Source organism: Chiloscyllium plagiosum, unplaced genomic scaffold, assembly GCF_037043375.1.
Source record: "Chiloscyllium plagiosum isolate Xiang-an unplaced genomic scaffold, Cpla_swu_hap1 HiC_scaffold_12, whole genome shotgun sequence".
NCBI lineage: Eukaryota > Metazoa > Chordata > Chondrichthyes > Orectolobiformes > Hemiscylliidae > Chiloscyllium > Chiloscyllium plagiosum.
In genome coordinates, this window is record NW_028270150.1 from 48529323 (window position 1) to 48545010 (window position 15688).

Consider the following 15688-nt stretch of genomic DNA (forward strand, 5'->3'; position numbering starts at 1 on the left):
TATTTCTGTCGCGATGAGCTTCCCAGATGACCCCGACAAAAGGAATCAATTTGTTTTTGTAACAACCCAAACAGAAAAAGAAACTACTTCCTCCAAGATGTAAATGAGATTAGAAATCAAAACCTAAACTTTCCAGGGTTAATGAAACTGGTTGTCATCAAATAAGATTCCACTTTAAATCGTTTACTGTACCAGTCAAACTAAAATTAACAGTTTCAGAAGGAACTAAGGCACGGTGGTCAATATGAGCTATAAATTATACAGGAAATATCAGCTATGACACCTATATGTCCTAGATTTATGAGGCAGTCCACACTTCAGATATAGCACTAATCTGAACCATCAAGAATCTCAAAGTAGTGAATCACAACAAGTTGACTTCGGGCTCCCTTTGTTTCTAGCATTTAGTCGAATCCCCAGCAAACAGCAGCACCAAACCAATCGGAGTTCCATGGGGACAACACTGAGCAAAATAGTTCATGTCTGTGGCAACACTTCAACTTTACTTATAGTGGTCTTGATGGGGGTAGACCCATCAACATCGACTTCAAGTAAAAGAAGCAGCTTCAGCAACTGCCAGTTTTCCCAATCCCAATTCCTGAATGCAGCCTCCCTCTTTAGTTTGTCTAGCCAACATCTGGCCTCAGCATCTAAGCTCAGATGTGTCCTGGTCCTATTACAGTACTTGACGGCAACCAGTTTCATTTTCCAAAGAAAATTAGGTTTTGATTGCTAATCTCTTTGCATATTGCAGAAAGTTGTTTCTTTTTCAGTTTGGTTTGTCACAAAAACAAATCTTAAATTCTTAGATTCCATCACACTGTCCAGACAGCAAACTGTCCCAATTTTTATCTCAGTTCCTTTCTTCTGCCTCCTCAAAATGACATTGATTTCTAAATTAAACCTGTTTTTCTTGGAAAGAGAACATGACAATACAACGAGGAACAGGACTATAAAGTTACATTTTAATTATAATTTCAGTGAAAGACGGTCATTTCGTTTTTTTTCCTGGATTTCACCGGCTCTCTACTAAAGGTGCGTTGAGGAATGTTTAAACACACATTTCTTGCCATCGATCAGGCACGTAAAAAAGATTCTCCCCACAATGTCTGGAGTAACATTAATCTGTTGGTGACAAAGAGTAGTTTGCCTGCATCAGTATGCAATAAATCAAACGGACGGTGTCAAAATAGATTCTGAGATCTTTAAAGTCTCGTGTCACATGCTACGATATAGTGACGATAGCATAACAATGCCTCCTAAAGATATACGAATATACTGACCATGAAACAGCCCCCTTGTTCCAAACACGAAAGTATCCTAAACAAATAAACATTGTTGTACAAAGCCAAATGTTCTCAGTTTGATCATTATGCAAACAGTTAAAACAGACTTTTCAAGATGAGCAATTCAATTTTTGGTACAGTACAGTATTACTCAATAAAGACACATCCATGAATACTCAATTAAATCAGAAAAATGCTGGAGAAACTCAGCAATCCTGGCAGCATTTGTGGAGAGAGAAACAAAATTAAAGTTTCGGATCCAAGTGACTGATCTTCAAAATCCATACTCAATTAATACACAAGTTCTGTGCGTCCAAATAACAATTTAAACTTCGATATAGCTCTGAGAAACATTTCCTCTTATAAGACCAATCATTATCAAGGGAGCATAGATTCAAGGTAAAGGGGGTTTGGGAGGGATTTAAGGAAGAATATTTTCACCCAGCATGTGGTGGGTATCTGGAATACATTACCTGGAAGGCTGGTAGAGGCAAGTACCATTACAAAATTTAACAAGTATCCAATAATAAGATCATAAGAAGTAGGAACAAACCAAATGTTGCTGTCATTTAACATTACCACATAATCATATTATCCAAGTTTTCTCCACCACTGTCTTCACACATGAATGATGTGCTGTACATCAGTTTGAGTTAGCCTCTGTTCCTTAATGGTGTAATACCATGATCAGTAATAACTTTGCATTATCTGGGCTGGTTACGTATTCTAGAAATCTTTGTGGTTATCCAAGTACGTGTATTTGTATTTCTAAGTTGTACTCTGTCCAGTGCTCAGTTGAGGTAGCCCTCTAATTGCTCATTTGTCATGTGTCTCTTCTATTCTCGAATGCCTCTGAAAAAAAAATCTTGTGTCTGGGAATGGCTTGATAATTGGTTGCTGGGCAAGTTCGTTCACACTGGCATTTGAGCCTAAGTTGTATTAAAGTTGTAATGAAATTGCTATTTTAACAAGGTTATGTGTCCTTGGCTTTTTTTATTCAGAAAGGTCGTAAACAACACAGACTCCGAAAAGTCTGGGGCTGAAGGGTTTTAGGGACAATTGATATTAGCTAATAGATATTGCCCCAGGCAGAAGTCTTCCAAGTTTTTAAAATTAAAAATACACTTGTACAAAGAAAGGGGAGTGGCCAGTTCTCCCAGATCAGCTTTTTTCTGGTTTGGTTTTTCAGCAGTAGTGTGGAAAAAGCTGCAGAACCCAGAGAAGCAGGTCTGGGCTGATACTCTCTCTCTGACTTCTCTCCAGTAAGGACCTGTATTTGATTTTACCTTTTGTGCCAAGGGACGTTCATGGGGATTGTTGCAAGTATTTGGAACAGCATCATTCAATTGGGATGATCCGTTGGTTTTTTTGGAGAGGTTAAGTTATTCGGTATTCTGTTGTTTGTGTTGCATTCAGTAATCTTGTTGTTGTAGGTAAAACAATGCACAAATTCAAATTTAGCAGTGAATCAGACACAGTTTATTTAACAAGAGCTTTGGGAGCAGCGAGGTCATCCCAAATGTAGGTTTTGACCAAGCTATCTCTCCAATTACAAAATTCAACGCCATTTATATCTTTGAGTTACAGCAAAGCTTACAGTTTCAGTCATGTAATTAGTTCTTCAGACAGAAAGTCCCATGGCTGTCATCTGAGCAGTTTTCGGTCTGCTGAAACTGCAGCAACTGGTTGTTTTGAGTTTGTGGTTTTATTTGGTAATGGTCCACTTTTGTCTGCTCCTGCAGCAGTCAGCACTTTAGCAATGATTTAGCACAAATTGCACAAAATTTACTCAACAATCCTAGCATGCTGTACTTCAGTTGAAATAAATTCTGTTTTGTTTAAAACTAAGTGATTTGACCAATGGCATTTCTTCTGGAATATCAACCTTACACCTGCTTAAACCAACTAGCAAAGTTAGGGGCTGGGCCACCTTCTTGAAATGTTTTGAGGGATCTGGCCTGGTCCATAACAAAGTTGGGAAATCCTTTTCCATTGGGGGTGGTGTTGCACAAAACTACAGCCATGCAAAAATTTTGTTCTGCAGGCTGGAGATATTTTTGGAGATTCTCTCTCCCACTAGGTTGTTTATTTGTCCACCACTATTACCAGTTGGATGTGGCAGGACTGCAAGGCTTAGATCTGATTTGTTGGTTGAGCAATTGCTTAGCTGTTTTGCTGTTAAGATGTTAGACACACAAGTGGTTCTGTTTTTGTAGCTTCACCAGGTTAATGCCTCATTTTTAGATATGCCTTTTGTTTTTTTCTAGCATATCCTCCTGCACTCTTTATTGAACAAAGGCTGATTCCCTGGCTTCATGTTTTCAAGATTCAGTCACTTGCAGCCAGCAGAGATAAATACTGCCATTTCTTTTACCACACCAGCATTAACATTTCATTAACCAATGTGGAGCTTGACCTCATGGATACTATTATTATGTTCCATTGCATCTAGCTGCAGGTGAGTTTGGACATTTCAATTTTATCACAGACACCAATATTCCCTGTGCTCTATCACTTAACAAGCTGATTAACAAACTCATACTGATGGACTAGAAAATACATACTGTTCAGAATATCTTTGAAAGCTGTTATTCAAGGTGGGGCCAGTACCTTAATACACAAACATCACATGGCATAGTTTGTGAGAAGATTTGTAGCTCGGGTGCTCGTTGTTGTGGTTGTGTTCGCCGAGCTGCGTCTGCAACACAAATTCCCAGCTCAGCAAACAGAACCACAACAATCACATGGCATAATGATACATATATTATCATTAGCTCTCTATAAGTATATGCTTGACTAATCGTGAACAAAGGAGAAAGTGAGGTCTGCAGATGCTGGAGATCGGAGCTGAAAATGTGTTGCTGGAAAAGCACAGCAGGTCAGGCAGCATCCAGGGAACAGGAGAATCGACGTTTTGGGCATAAGCCCTTCTTCAGGAATGAGGAAAGTTTGACCAGCAGGCTAAGATAAAAGGTAGGGAGGAGGGACTTGGGGGAGGGGCGTCGGATATGTGATAGGTGGAAAGAGGTCAAGGTGAGGGTGATAGGTCAGACTGGGGTGGGGGCGGAGAGGTCAGGAAGAAGATTGCAGGTTAGGAAGGCGGTGCTGAATTCGATGGATTTGACTGAGACAAGGTGGGAGGAGGGGAAATGAGGAAACTGGTGAAATCCGAGTTCAGACTGAGACAAGGTGGGGGGAGGGGAAATGAGGAAACTGGTGAAATCCGAGTAATCGTGAACAAATCCAATATTATCACAAGGAGAAGCTGCCCAAGACCTTGAAGACAGCAAGAAACCCACTTTAGGTAACATTTACTCTCAGTATTAAAGTTATTCAGAATCGGCTTTATTGATTTGTTAACCCATGAAGCTAACTCCATAAATCAATTATTATGTAAAAATGATGGTAAGGTATTTGATGTGTTACAATGCAAAATGTGGGAGCTGCTGTATGCCACTGTGATTCAAGGGAAACAGCAGTGACTTTAATTCTTAAAGTTTACAAACAGGAGGCTGAGTGGCAGACACTGTAACATATCAGGGAGAAGGAAAGTTAACTGGAATTGTCGTAACAGGAGGTGGTCCCACTCCTCAGGACAGTTTCTTCTAATTTGCTCAGTGTTCAGGGACAGGAAGGTTTGACTGTGACAGCGACTCCAAAGGATTGTAGGAGTCTCAGTCTTTGTGATTGTCCAATATGTTTGAGATTTTCTCAGTTTATACAGATGAGAGTGAGGGCCATATAGTGGATGAGTCATCCAATCATAGCACCATGCTACTCAACTGGGGAGAGCAAGAAGCAACATGCCAGAAGTAGGTGATAGTATAGTGAGGGGGACATTGACATTGTTCTCAGGGCTGGGAAAAACTTTAGAGTTGTCGCAGTTGTAGGTATGTTCGCTAAGCTGGAAAGTTGATTTGCAGATGTTTCATTCCCAGTCCAAGTGACATCCTCAGTGCTTTGGAGCCTCCTGTGAAGTGCTGCTGTAGTGTATCCTTGGAATTTATTTGGTTCCATTCCTGCTGCTTTCGGTTGCCAGTTCCAGTTAGTCGTTACAGTATGTAGGGTCTAGGTATGCGTGCTTGTTGATGGAATCCTTCAATGAGAGCTTCTAGAAGGATGGCACTCATTAACTGACTCCATCAACAAGCATATAAACCTAGACCCAATGTGCTGGCCACTACAATGAACAACTGGAAACCAAAGCACTGAAGATGTCATTTTGACAGGGGATGAAACATCAGTAACTCAACTTCTCAGCTCGGTGCACAGACCCACAACTGCAATTGGCACTGAAGATACAAAAGTTTAAGCAAACCTGGAACTTAGAGTAGAGCGGGACAGTGCAGTTATTGTGGCCCATGTAGGTACTACAATATGGGTTTGGCAAGGAAGGAGATTCTGCTTAGTCCAAATGAGGAGCGAGCCTTCAAATTATAAAGCAGAACCTCAAAAGTGATAATCTCTGCATTATTACTCGAGTGTATGCAAATTAACATTGGGAAATAAGATTTTGGAAATGATTCATGATTGGTTTGGGAGAAGTGGGTTCTGGGTTTGTGGGGTACTGGTTTTGATACTGACGAAAGTTACAATCTGCATGCACCTGAACAATGCTGGGACAGGTTCTAGCAAGGAGTGTAACAGGGAGAGTAGAGATGAGAGAAAATAATGGCAGGAATTCACTTGTGAAAGTGATTTATAGGCTCCCTAACACAAACCATCTGGTAGGACAGAATATAAAAGGTACAACAATAATCATGGGGGATTTTAATCTATATGTAGAGTGGAAATTCAGATAGGCAAAGTTAGGTTCAATGCGGAGCTGGTACAATGGTTTGAGGATTATTTCTTGGAACAGTATATTTTAGAGCCAACTGGAGAGAAACTATAGTAAACTATATGCAAAGAAATAAGATTACTTAATAGCTTCATAGTGAAGGCACCCCGAGGTAACAGCAATCAACATGATTGAATTTTACATTTGGTTTGAGGTGTAGGAGGGTAGATCAATGACTAATATTTTAAACTAAACTGGCAAATTCGATTAAGGTATGCAGTAGCAGGCAGTTAAGGGTATATTTCAGAATAAACAAAGTAAATACATTCCAACAGGAAAGGAAAATCCAAGAGGGGACTCAGACGGCATGAAAACAGACCCGTCAATGCAAGACATCCGTGCCAAACATACGTCCAATCTGACCTAGTCCCATTTGCCAGTATTTGGCCCATATCCCTCTAAGCACTTCCTATTCATATACCCATCCTTTTAACTGTTGTAATTGTACTCCCCTCCATGACTTCCTCTTGTAGCTCATTCCAGATGTGAACCACACTCTGTTTGAAAAAGCTCACCTCCGATCCTTTTTAAAGCTTTCCCCTCTCACATTAAACCTATGTCCTCCAGTTTTGGACTCTCTAATCTGGAAAAAAGATCTTGGCTATTCACCCTAACCAGGATCTTAATAATTTTATAAACCACTGTAACATCACCCCTCAGTAGCTAACATTCCAGTGAAAAAAGCCCAAGCCTATTAAACTTCTTCCTGTAGCTCAAACCTTCCAGTCTCAGCAAAATGCCTGTATGTCTTTCTTGCACCCATTCAAGATTAACAACATCTGGATGTAGGTTCACTCGCTGAGCTGGAAGATTCACTTCCAGACATTTCATCACCCTACTAGGTAACATCTTCAGTGGTTAAAGATGGGGTGAAGGCGAAGGAATTGGGAATATGGGATGGCATTTTTACAGGGGGCAGGGTGGGAGGAGGTGTAATCTAGGTAGCTGTGGGAGTCAGTCGGTTTATAGTAAACGTCCGTGTTGAGTCGGTCGTCCGAGATAGAAATGGAGAAGTCTAGGAAGGGGAGGGAGGAGTCTGAGACAGTCCAGGTAAATTTGAAGGCGGGGTGGAAGGTGTTAGTAAAGTGCATGAACTGTTCAACCTCCTTGTGGGATACAGTCATCGATGTAGCGGAGAAAAGTTGGGGGTTGGTGCCAGTGTAGCTGCGGAAGATGGACTGTTCCACGTATCCAACAAAGAGGCAGGCATAGCTGGGGCCCATGCAGGTGCCTATGGCTACTCCTTTGGTTTGGAGGAAGTAGGAGGATTGGAAAGCAAAGTTGTTCAGAGTGAGGACCAGTTCAGTCAGGCGAAGGAGAGTGTCAGTGGAAGGGTACTAGTTGGTTCGGCAGGAAAGGAAGAAGCGGAGGGCTTTGAGGCCTTTGTAATGGGGGATGGAAGTGTATAGGGACTGGATGTCCATGGTGAAGATAAGGCGTTGGGGCAGGGGAAGCGAAAATCATGGAGGAGGTGGAGGGCGTGGGTGGTGTCCTAAACGTAGGTGGGGAGATCTTGGACTAAGGGGGACAGGACCATGTCAAGGTATGCAGAAATGAGTTCGGTGGGGCAGGAGCAGGCTGAGACAATGGGTCGGCCGGGGCAGTCAGGTTTGTGGATTTTGGGCAGGAGGTAGAAACGGGCGGTGCAGGGTTGTGGGGCTATGAGGTTGGAGGCGGTGAATGGGAGATCCCCTGAGGAGATGAGGTTATGGATGGTCTTGGAGATGATGGTTTGGTTGTGGGAGGTGGGGTCATGGTCAAGGGGGCAGTAGGAGGAGGTGTCCACGAGCTGGCGTTTAGCGTCAGCAATATAAAGATCCCTTCCCACCCCTCTGGAAAGACCACTCCCTCCGCGACTCCCTCGTCAGATCCATACCCCCCACCAACCCAACCTCCACTCCCGGCACCTTCCCCTGAAAGACATGCAAAACTTGCGCCCACATCTCCCCCCTCACTTCCCTCCAAGGCCCCAAGGGATCCTTCCATATCCGTCAGAAATTCACCTGCACCTCCACACACACCATTTATTGCATCTGCTGCACCCGATGTAGCCTCCTATACATTGGAGAGACAGGCCGCCTACTTACGGAATGTTTCAGAGAACACCTCTGGGACACCTGCTCCAACCAACCCAACCGCCATGTGGCAGAACACTTTAACTCCCCCTCCCACTCCGCCAAGGACATGCAGGTCGGCCTCCTCCATCGCCAAACCATAGCAACACAACGCCTGGAGGAAGAGCGCCTCATCTTCCGCCTAGGAACCCTTCAACCACAAGGGATGAATGCAGATTTCTCCAGCTTTCTCATTTCCCCTCCCCCGACCTTTTCTCAGTCCCAACCCTCAGACTCAGCACCGCCTTCTTGACCTGCAATCTTCTTCCCGACCTCTCCGCCCCCACTCCCTCTCTGGCCTATCACCCTCACCTTAACCTCCTTCCACTTATCGCATTTCCAACGCCCCTCCCCCAAGTCCCTCCTCCCTACCTTTTATCTTAGCATGCTTGGCACACCCTCCTCATTCCTGAAGAAGGGCTTATGCCCGAAACATCAATTCTCCTGCTCCTTGGATGCTGCCTGACCTGCAGCGCTTTTCCAGCAACACATTTTTAAGCTCTGATCTCCAGCATCTGCAGTCCTCACTTTATCCTAACATCTTCAGTGGGCCTCAGGCGAAGCACTGTATATGATTCCTGCTTTCTATTTATATGTTTGGGCTTCTTTGGGTTGGTGTTGTTATTTCCTATGGTGAAGTCATTTCCTGTGAATTTCACCAGTTTCCTCATTTCCCCTTCCCCCCTCACCTTATCCCAGTCCCAAGCCTCCAACTTGGCATTGCCCTCTTGACCTGTCCATCATCTTTCCCATCTATCTTACAATTTACCAGGGAGGGGGTACTGAGGAAATCTTTGGTGTTGCAGGCTCAGTGTCCTTGAGTCTTAATAGACATATCCAGAATGTGGGAGAATTGTGGAAGCCATTTTGTCACATATTAATGTGTGGAAACCATTTTGCCTTACATAGGTAGACAGCTTGTTTCCATGCCTGCCTGAGATGGTTGGCCTTGCAGTTGTGCAGACACCTGATAAACAAATTCATCTCTTTGCATGAAGCCATTCTTCTCTTTGCAAGGATCTGTTATATACTAACGCCTGCTTATCAGCTAACTGACACGGTCCAGATGCTACCTGACTGGAGCTAATGCTGAGCAAGTTTCCTTATGCCTACCCATTATTCTGTAATTAACAGTTTGCTAATTGGGCGGCACGGTGGCACAGTGGTTAGCACTGCTGCCTTACAGCGCCAGAGACCTGGGCTCAATTCCCACCTCAGGTGACTGACTGTGCGGAGTTTGCACATTCTCCCTGTGTCTGCGTGGGTTTCCTCAGGCCCTTTGGCCCAACAAGTCTACACCGACCCTCCAAAGAGTAACCCTCCCTGACCCTACATTTATCACTGACTAATTAACCTAACACTATTGGAAATTTAGCATGGCTAATTCACCTAACCTGCACATCTTTTGATTGTGGGAGGAAACCCACGCAGACATGAGGAGAACGTGCAAACTCCATACAGTCACCCGAGGTCAGGTCATTGGTGCTGAGGCAGCAGTCCTAACCACTGAGCCACTGTGCCGCCCATAAAGAAATAATAACATTTCAAACCAATATGACTCTTCTATAGATCTAGTTTTATAAATCACATTGGAATAATAATGGATTTCACATTTTCACGCATTATACTTTACTTGCCAAATTATTGCTCACTCTCTCTTTATAGCCGACATATGTTCAATTGAAAACTCATTTTCCAACTTGTTTTGTGCCATCCTCAAACTTAACCATATCACCATCCAAGCTATTTATATACATTGTAAACAGTTGAGGTCCCAGCACTGATCCCTATGGTATGCTGCTCACTACAACTTACCCAAAAAAAATCTGTTTATGACTACTTTCTGATTCCTATTAACTAACCAATCTTCTATCCATACCAATATGTAACCCCTTGCACTATGAACTTTATTTTCCAAAATACCATCTGAAAATCTAAATACAATGCATCGAACAATTTCCCTTTATCCACAGCAAATATAATTTCTTAAAAGTATTCCAAATAATTTGGTTAAACATGATTTCCTTCCACAAATTGATGTTCGCTCTGTTCAATTGCCTCAATGATTTGTACTGCTTTGCTGTAGTGTCATTAATAATAGTTTCTTACATTATCCCAATGACAGATGTTAGGCTAATCTGGCCTGTAGTTCATGATCTTTGTCTCCCCCCTGGATAAAGGTGTTACATTTGCTATTTTTCAACCTAACAGAATGTTCTCTGAATCTCGAGAAGTTTGGTTAATTAAATCCATTATCAACTATCTCACTTGCCACTTCTTCTAAGACTCTGTGTTTGGGAAGAAGTAAGTTATTCGGAGGGTGAATCACTTGCAGTGGTCCAATTTAGACATAATGCATCACACAAGCCTTGAGTATTGACAAATTTATTTGTGATATCACAGGGAGAAACAAAGAGACCAGCTTGATCGTATGGTCCCAAGTCAATCCAACGGAATACAGATAGTCACAAGATTTTATAGGTTACAATTGGCTAACAATTTTTAAAAACATTTTTTTAGATTAGATTACTTACAGTGCGGAATAAGGCCTTTTGTCCCAACAAATCCACACCGACCCGCAACCCACCCAGACCCATTCCCCTACATTTACCCCTTCACCGAACACCACGGGCAATATAGCATGGCCAATTCACCTAACTTGCACATTTGTTTTGGACTGTGGGAGGAAACCGGAGCACCCAGAGGGTGCTCTGTAAAAGAATCATATTGGTTTGAAATGTTATTACTTATTAACGGGTGGCACAGTGGCTCAGTGGTTAGCACTGCTGCCTCAGCACCAATGACCCGGCCTCGGGTGACTGTATGGAGTTTGCACGTTCTCCTCATGTCTGCATGGGCTTCCTCCCACAATCAAAAGACGTGCAGGTTAGGTGAATTGGCCATGCTAAATTTCCAATAGTGTTAGGTTAATTAGTCAGTGATAAATGTAGGGTCGGGGAATGGGTCTGGTTGGGTTACTCTTTGGAGGGTCAGTGTAGACTTGTTGGGCCGAAGGGCCTGTTTCCATATTGTAGGGAATCTAATCTAGTCATTTCTCTCCATAGATGCTGCCAGACCTGCTGTGTTTCTCATGTACTCTTTCGTTGTTCACAATAAAACTAGATATTGTCTAACTGATGAGAAACTTCAGAGCTCTGAGATGAAAATGGATCTGAGTGATCCAGAACATTAGTATGATATAAGTAACTCGGAAAGCTAACACAGCTATTGTTTATTGCAAGGGGGATTGAATGCAGATTTAGGGTGGCCATGATTCAGTTTTATATAGAATTGAAACCATACTGCAGTACTGTGTACAGTATTAACCTCCTTGTTGAAGGAAGGAAGGAAGGATGTAAATTTGTTGAAAAAATGCAGATTTTTTATCAGACTCATCCCTTAAATGTGCAGGTTGTTTTAGATGAGAGGTTAAATAGGCTAAATGCATATTCACTGGAATTTAGAAGAGTAAGATCCAGTCCCACACCGTCCCGCAGAGAGAGAGAGAAAGTCCCACTCCAGGCTTCCCTGTCCCATACCGTGCCGCACAGAGAGAGAGTCCCACTCCAGGCTTTCAAATTCCACACCGTGCCACAGAGAGAGGGAGAGTCCCACTCTAGGCTTCCCAGTCCCACACGGTGCCCCAGAGAGAGAGAGAGTCCCACTCCAGGCTTCCCAGTCCCACACCGTGTCGCGGAGAGAGAGAGTCCTGCTGCAGGCTTCCCAGTCCCACACCGTGCCCCAGAGAGAGAGAGAGAGAGAAACATACGATCCTGACAGGAATCTACAACTAGGCACCAATGTTAAAATAAGGAGTCACACTTACAGGCAGAGATTAAGAAAAATACTTTCTCACAAAGGGTTGAGAATCTTTGGAATTCTCAACATCCATTGGTGGTGGAAGCAGAATCATTGAATATTTTAATTTCAGAGATAGGTAAATTCTTGAAAAGCAAAGGGATGGAATTGCTATTGGCATGGGCATGTTAGTGAAGTAACCAGATCAGCCACAATCTTATTGAATGGCAGAGCATGTTCTCAGGATCCAGGTGCCTACACCTACTTTGTATGTTGATACATTGGTACTGTTTCCAGGTCAAGGATCACCAAGTCCCTTAGACCAATATTTTCATGCAATATTTCCTACTGATAATGAAAATTACATTTGATACTTTTGCAATTAATACAAACTCTTTAAAGTTCTTTCAAAAATTGTTCAATAAAATTACAGATTCCATAGATCTTTTAAAATTGTAAATCTTCCTTGCTTCTGGGTCAAAGCCTTTCATACAATTCTATGCCTTTTTCGGGTGCTTTTGCTGCAAAGATCCCCTGTAGCTGTTTGAAAGGAGCCTGACCTGTAGAAAGCTCAACACTATGATAACCTTCACAAAAATTGTTTTGGTGCACGTGTATAAGTGGACAGTTATGTAATGTCTAACATACATTATGAGCAGCTTCCTGTGTCTCTAGTTTTAGGTCCATTACCGTTTTTAAATAGAAGGAGTTGTGATATTATACCTGTATTTCATCTGCCTGAACTTTATGAGCAAAGTTTGAGATGTCTGTACTTCACCAAAGAGATTGTAACTGATATCTGCCAACAGTTGCAGCCACAAAACTTTCACAGCAGGGCAAGGTCGTATTGTAACTGTTCTGGTTAAATAGTTGGCAGTGTGTGTAAGCTAAAAATTATGTGTTTGAGATGTGCAATGGTGCTAAGAATGTGAGGGTGAGATGAAATGTAAATATAAGTTATTGGTGAGCGATGGGGGCATGGACAATTGTATCAGAATACAATCATTGATGCTGAAACTTTTCTCAGATCATTAAGTGTTTTTTATCACAGCACAGAGGTCATTAGGCTTGACTTCTGCTATTGACCTCCATTGTTATCTGATCCCACTGCCTTCTCATCTTGTGTCTGGAATTCCTCCTGCTCCTTCTGAGGAAAGCTCAGTGATGGATTACAAAACTGGGATGCCCATTCCCTTCTTTCATTTGCTGTTTTCTTTCCCCCAGTTGACAATTAGAAATAACACCCAACTCCTGTTCAAGTCACAATGCACTTCTCCTTTAAGTAATGCAAGTCATTCATGATAGTTTGAACCAGAGGACACAGCTTAAAAATACGGGGTAGACCATTTAAGACAGAGATGAGGAGAAACTTCTTCACCCAGAGAGTGGTGGCTGTGTGGATTGCACTGCCCAGAGGGCAGTGGAGGCCCAGTCTCTGGATTCATTTAAGAAAGAGTTGGATAGAGTTCTCAAAGATAGTGGAATCAAGGGTTATGGAGATAAGGCAGGTACAGGATACTGATTAAGGATGATCAGCCATGATCATATTGAATGGTGGTGCAGGCTAGAAGGACAGAATGGCCTACTCCTGCAACTATTGTCAATTGTCTATTGTCTCTCAATGTACATGCTAGCTATATGCTCACATCTTTGATGTTGGCATGCTGCCTACATTTTGACTCAATAGACGGGTGAATCACACACTGCAATCCCATCAAACCCATATTTTGGGAAGAAACTGAAGATTTCAAGGAAAGGTTTCATTAAAAGGCAACCCAATTAATAAATAATCATGTCAAGGTATCTTTCTGAATGTTTAAAAAGTGATATATTAGTTTCCATTCTGTCAATTCATCATTTTACATAAAACAATTTAGTGGGAAAAATAGCAGATCGTACATTTTTAGCTAATAGTTGACTATTCTGTTCCAAAATACCACCTGCTCATCTGAACCTGCTTACTGATTTAAAACATTTTAAATACAATTGCACAGCATCATTGGGGTTGTTTGAGGGGCTGCAAGTATAAAGTTTGGTAACACGTTTCTTTCTTCACTCATTGAGGGCATGTGGTCTTATTGGCTAAACCAGCATTTATTGCCCATCCCTAGTTGCCCACAAGATGGTGGTAGTGATCTGCCTTCTTGAACTGCTGCAGTCCACTTAGTGTAGGTGCACTCACAATGACATTAGAGAGATCCAGGATTTTGACCCAGAGGTATTGAAGGAAAGATATCTTTTCAAGTTAGGATGCCAAGTCTTGGAAGGAAACTTGCATGTGGTGGTGTTTTGCTGCCCTTGTCCTTCTAGTTGGTTAGTTTGTAGTATGAAAGGCACTATTTAAGGAGCCAACGTAGATTTCTGAAGTACATCTTGTAGATGATACACCACTATTGAGTGTTGGTGGTGGTCAGAGCAAATGTTTGAGGATTTGGTGTGAATTAAGCAGGCTGCTTTGTTATGGATGGTATCAAATACCTTGAGTGCTGTGGAGCTACACTCATCCAGTCAAGTGCAATATAATCCACTATATTCCTGACTTGTGCCTTGTAGGCTGTATGCAGGCTTTGGGAGTCAGGAGGTGAATTACTTGTTGCAAGATTCTTAGTTTGTGGCCTGCTCTTAGAATTGTACAGTTGCATTTTAAAAGACCCTTCAGCTCATTGAGTTTGCACTAGTCAAAAACATCCACCTAACTAATCTAATCCCATTTTTCAGCACTTTGATCTGTACCTTTGAATGCTTCAGTATCACAAGTGTGGCCTGCAGCCATAGGATTTATAGTCCAGTTCAGGTTTTGGTCAATGGTAACCTGGAATGTTGACAGTGGGAGAATTAGCGATAGCTGAAAATGTATTGCTGGAAAAGCGCAGCAGGTCAAGCAGCATCCAAGGAGCAGGAGAATCAACATTTCGGGTATGAGCCCTTCTTCAGGAATTCCTGAAGATTCTCCTGCTCCTTGGATGCTTCCTGACCTGCTGCGCTTTTCCAGCAACACATTTTCAGCTCTGATCTCCAACATCTGCAGTCCTCACTTTCTCCTAGAGAATTAGCGATAGTAATGTTATCACATGTCAAGGGACGATGGTTACATTTTCTTGTTGTAGATGGCCGATGCTTTGTGAAGCACAAATATTACTTGCCACTTGTCAGCTCACGGACTGGATTTTATCCAGGACTTATAATATTTGGACATAGACTGCTTCAATCAGATCAGCTGAAAATAGTGTTGAATATCATTAGCAAACATGCCCAGTTCAGATTTAATGATGGAGGGAAGGTCATTAAAGAAGGAACTGAAAATAGTTCAGCCTAGGACACTACCCAAAGGAACTCCTGCATAAATGTCCTGGAGATAAGAAGATGACTGACCTCTAACCAGCACAACCATCTTCCTTTACATCAGGTACGACTCCAATCAGCAGAGAGATTTTAGATTAGATTAGATTACATTACAGTGTGGAAACAGGCCCTTCGGCCCAACAAGTCCACACCGACCCGCCGAAGCGAAACCCACCCATACCCCTACATTTACCCCTTACCTAACACTACGGGCAATTTAGCATGGCCAATTCACCTGACCCTGCACATCTTTGGACTGTGGGAGGAAACCGGAGCACCCGGAGGAAACCCACGCAGACACAGGGAGA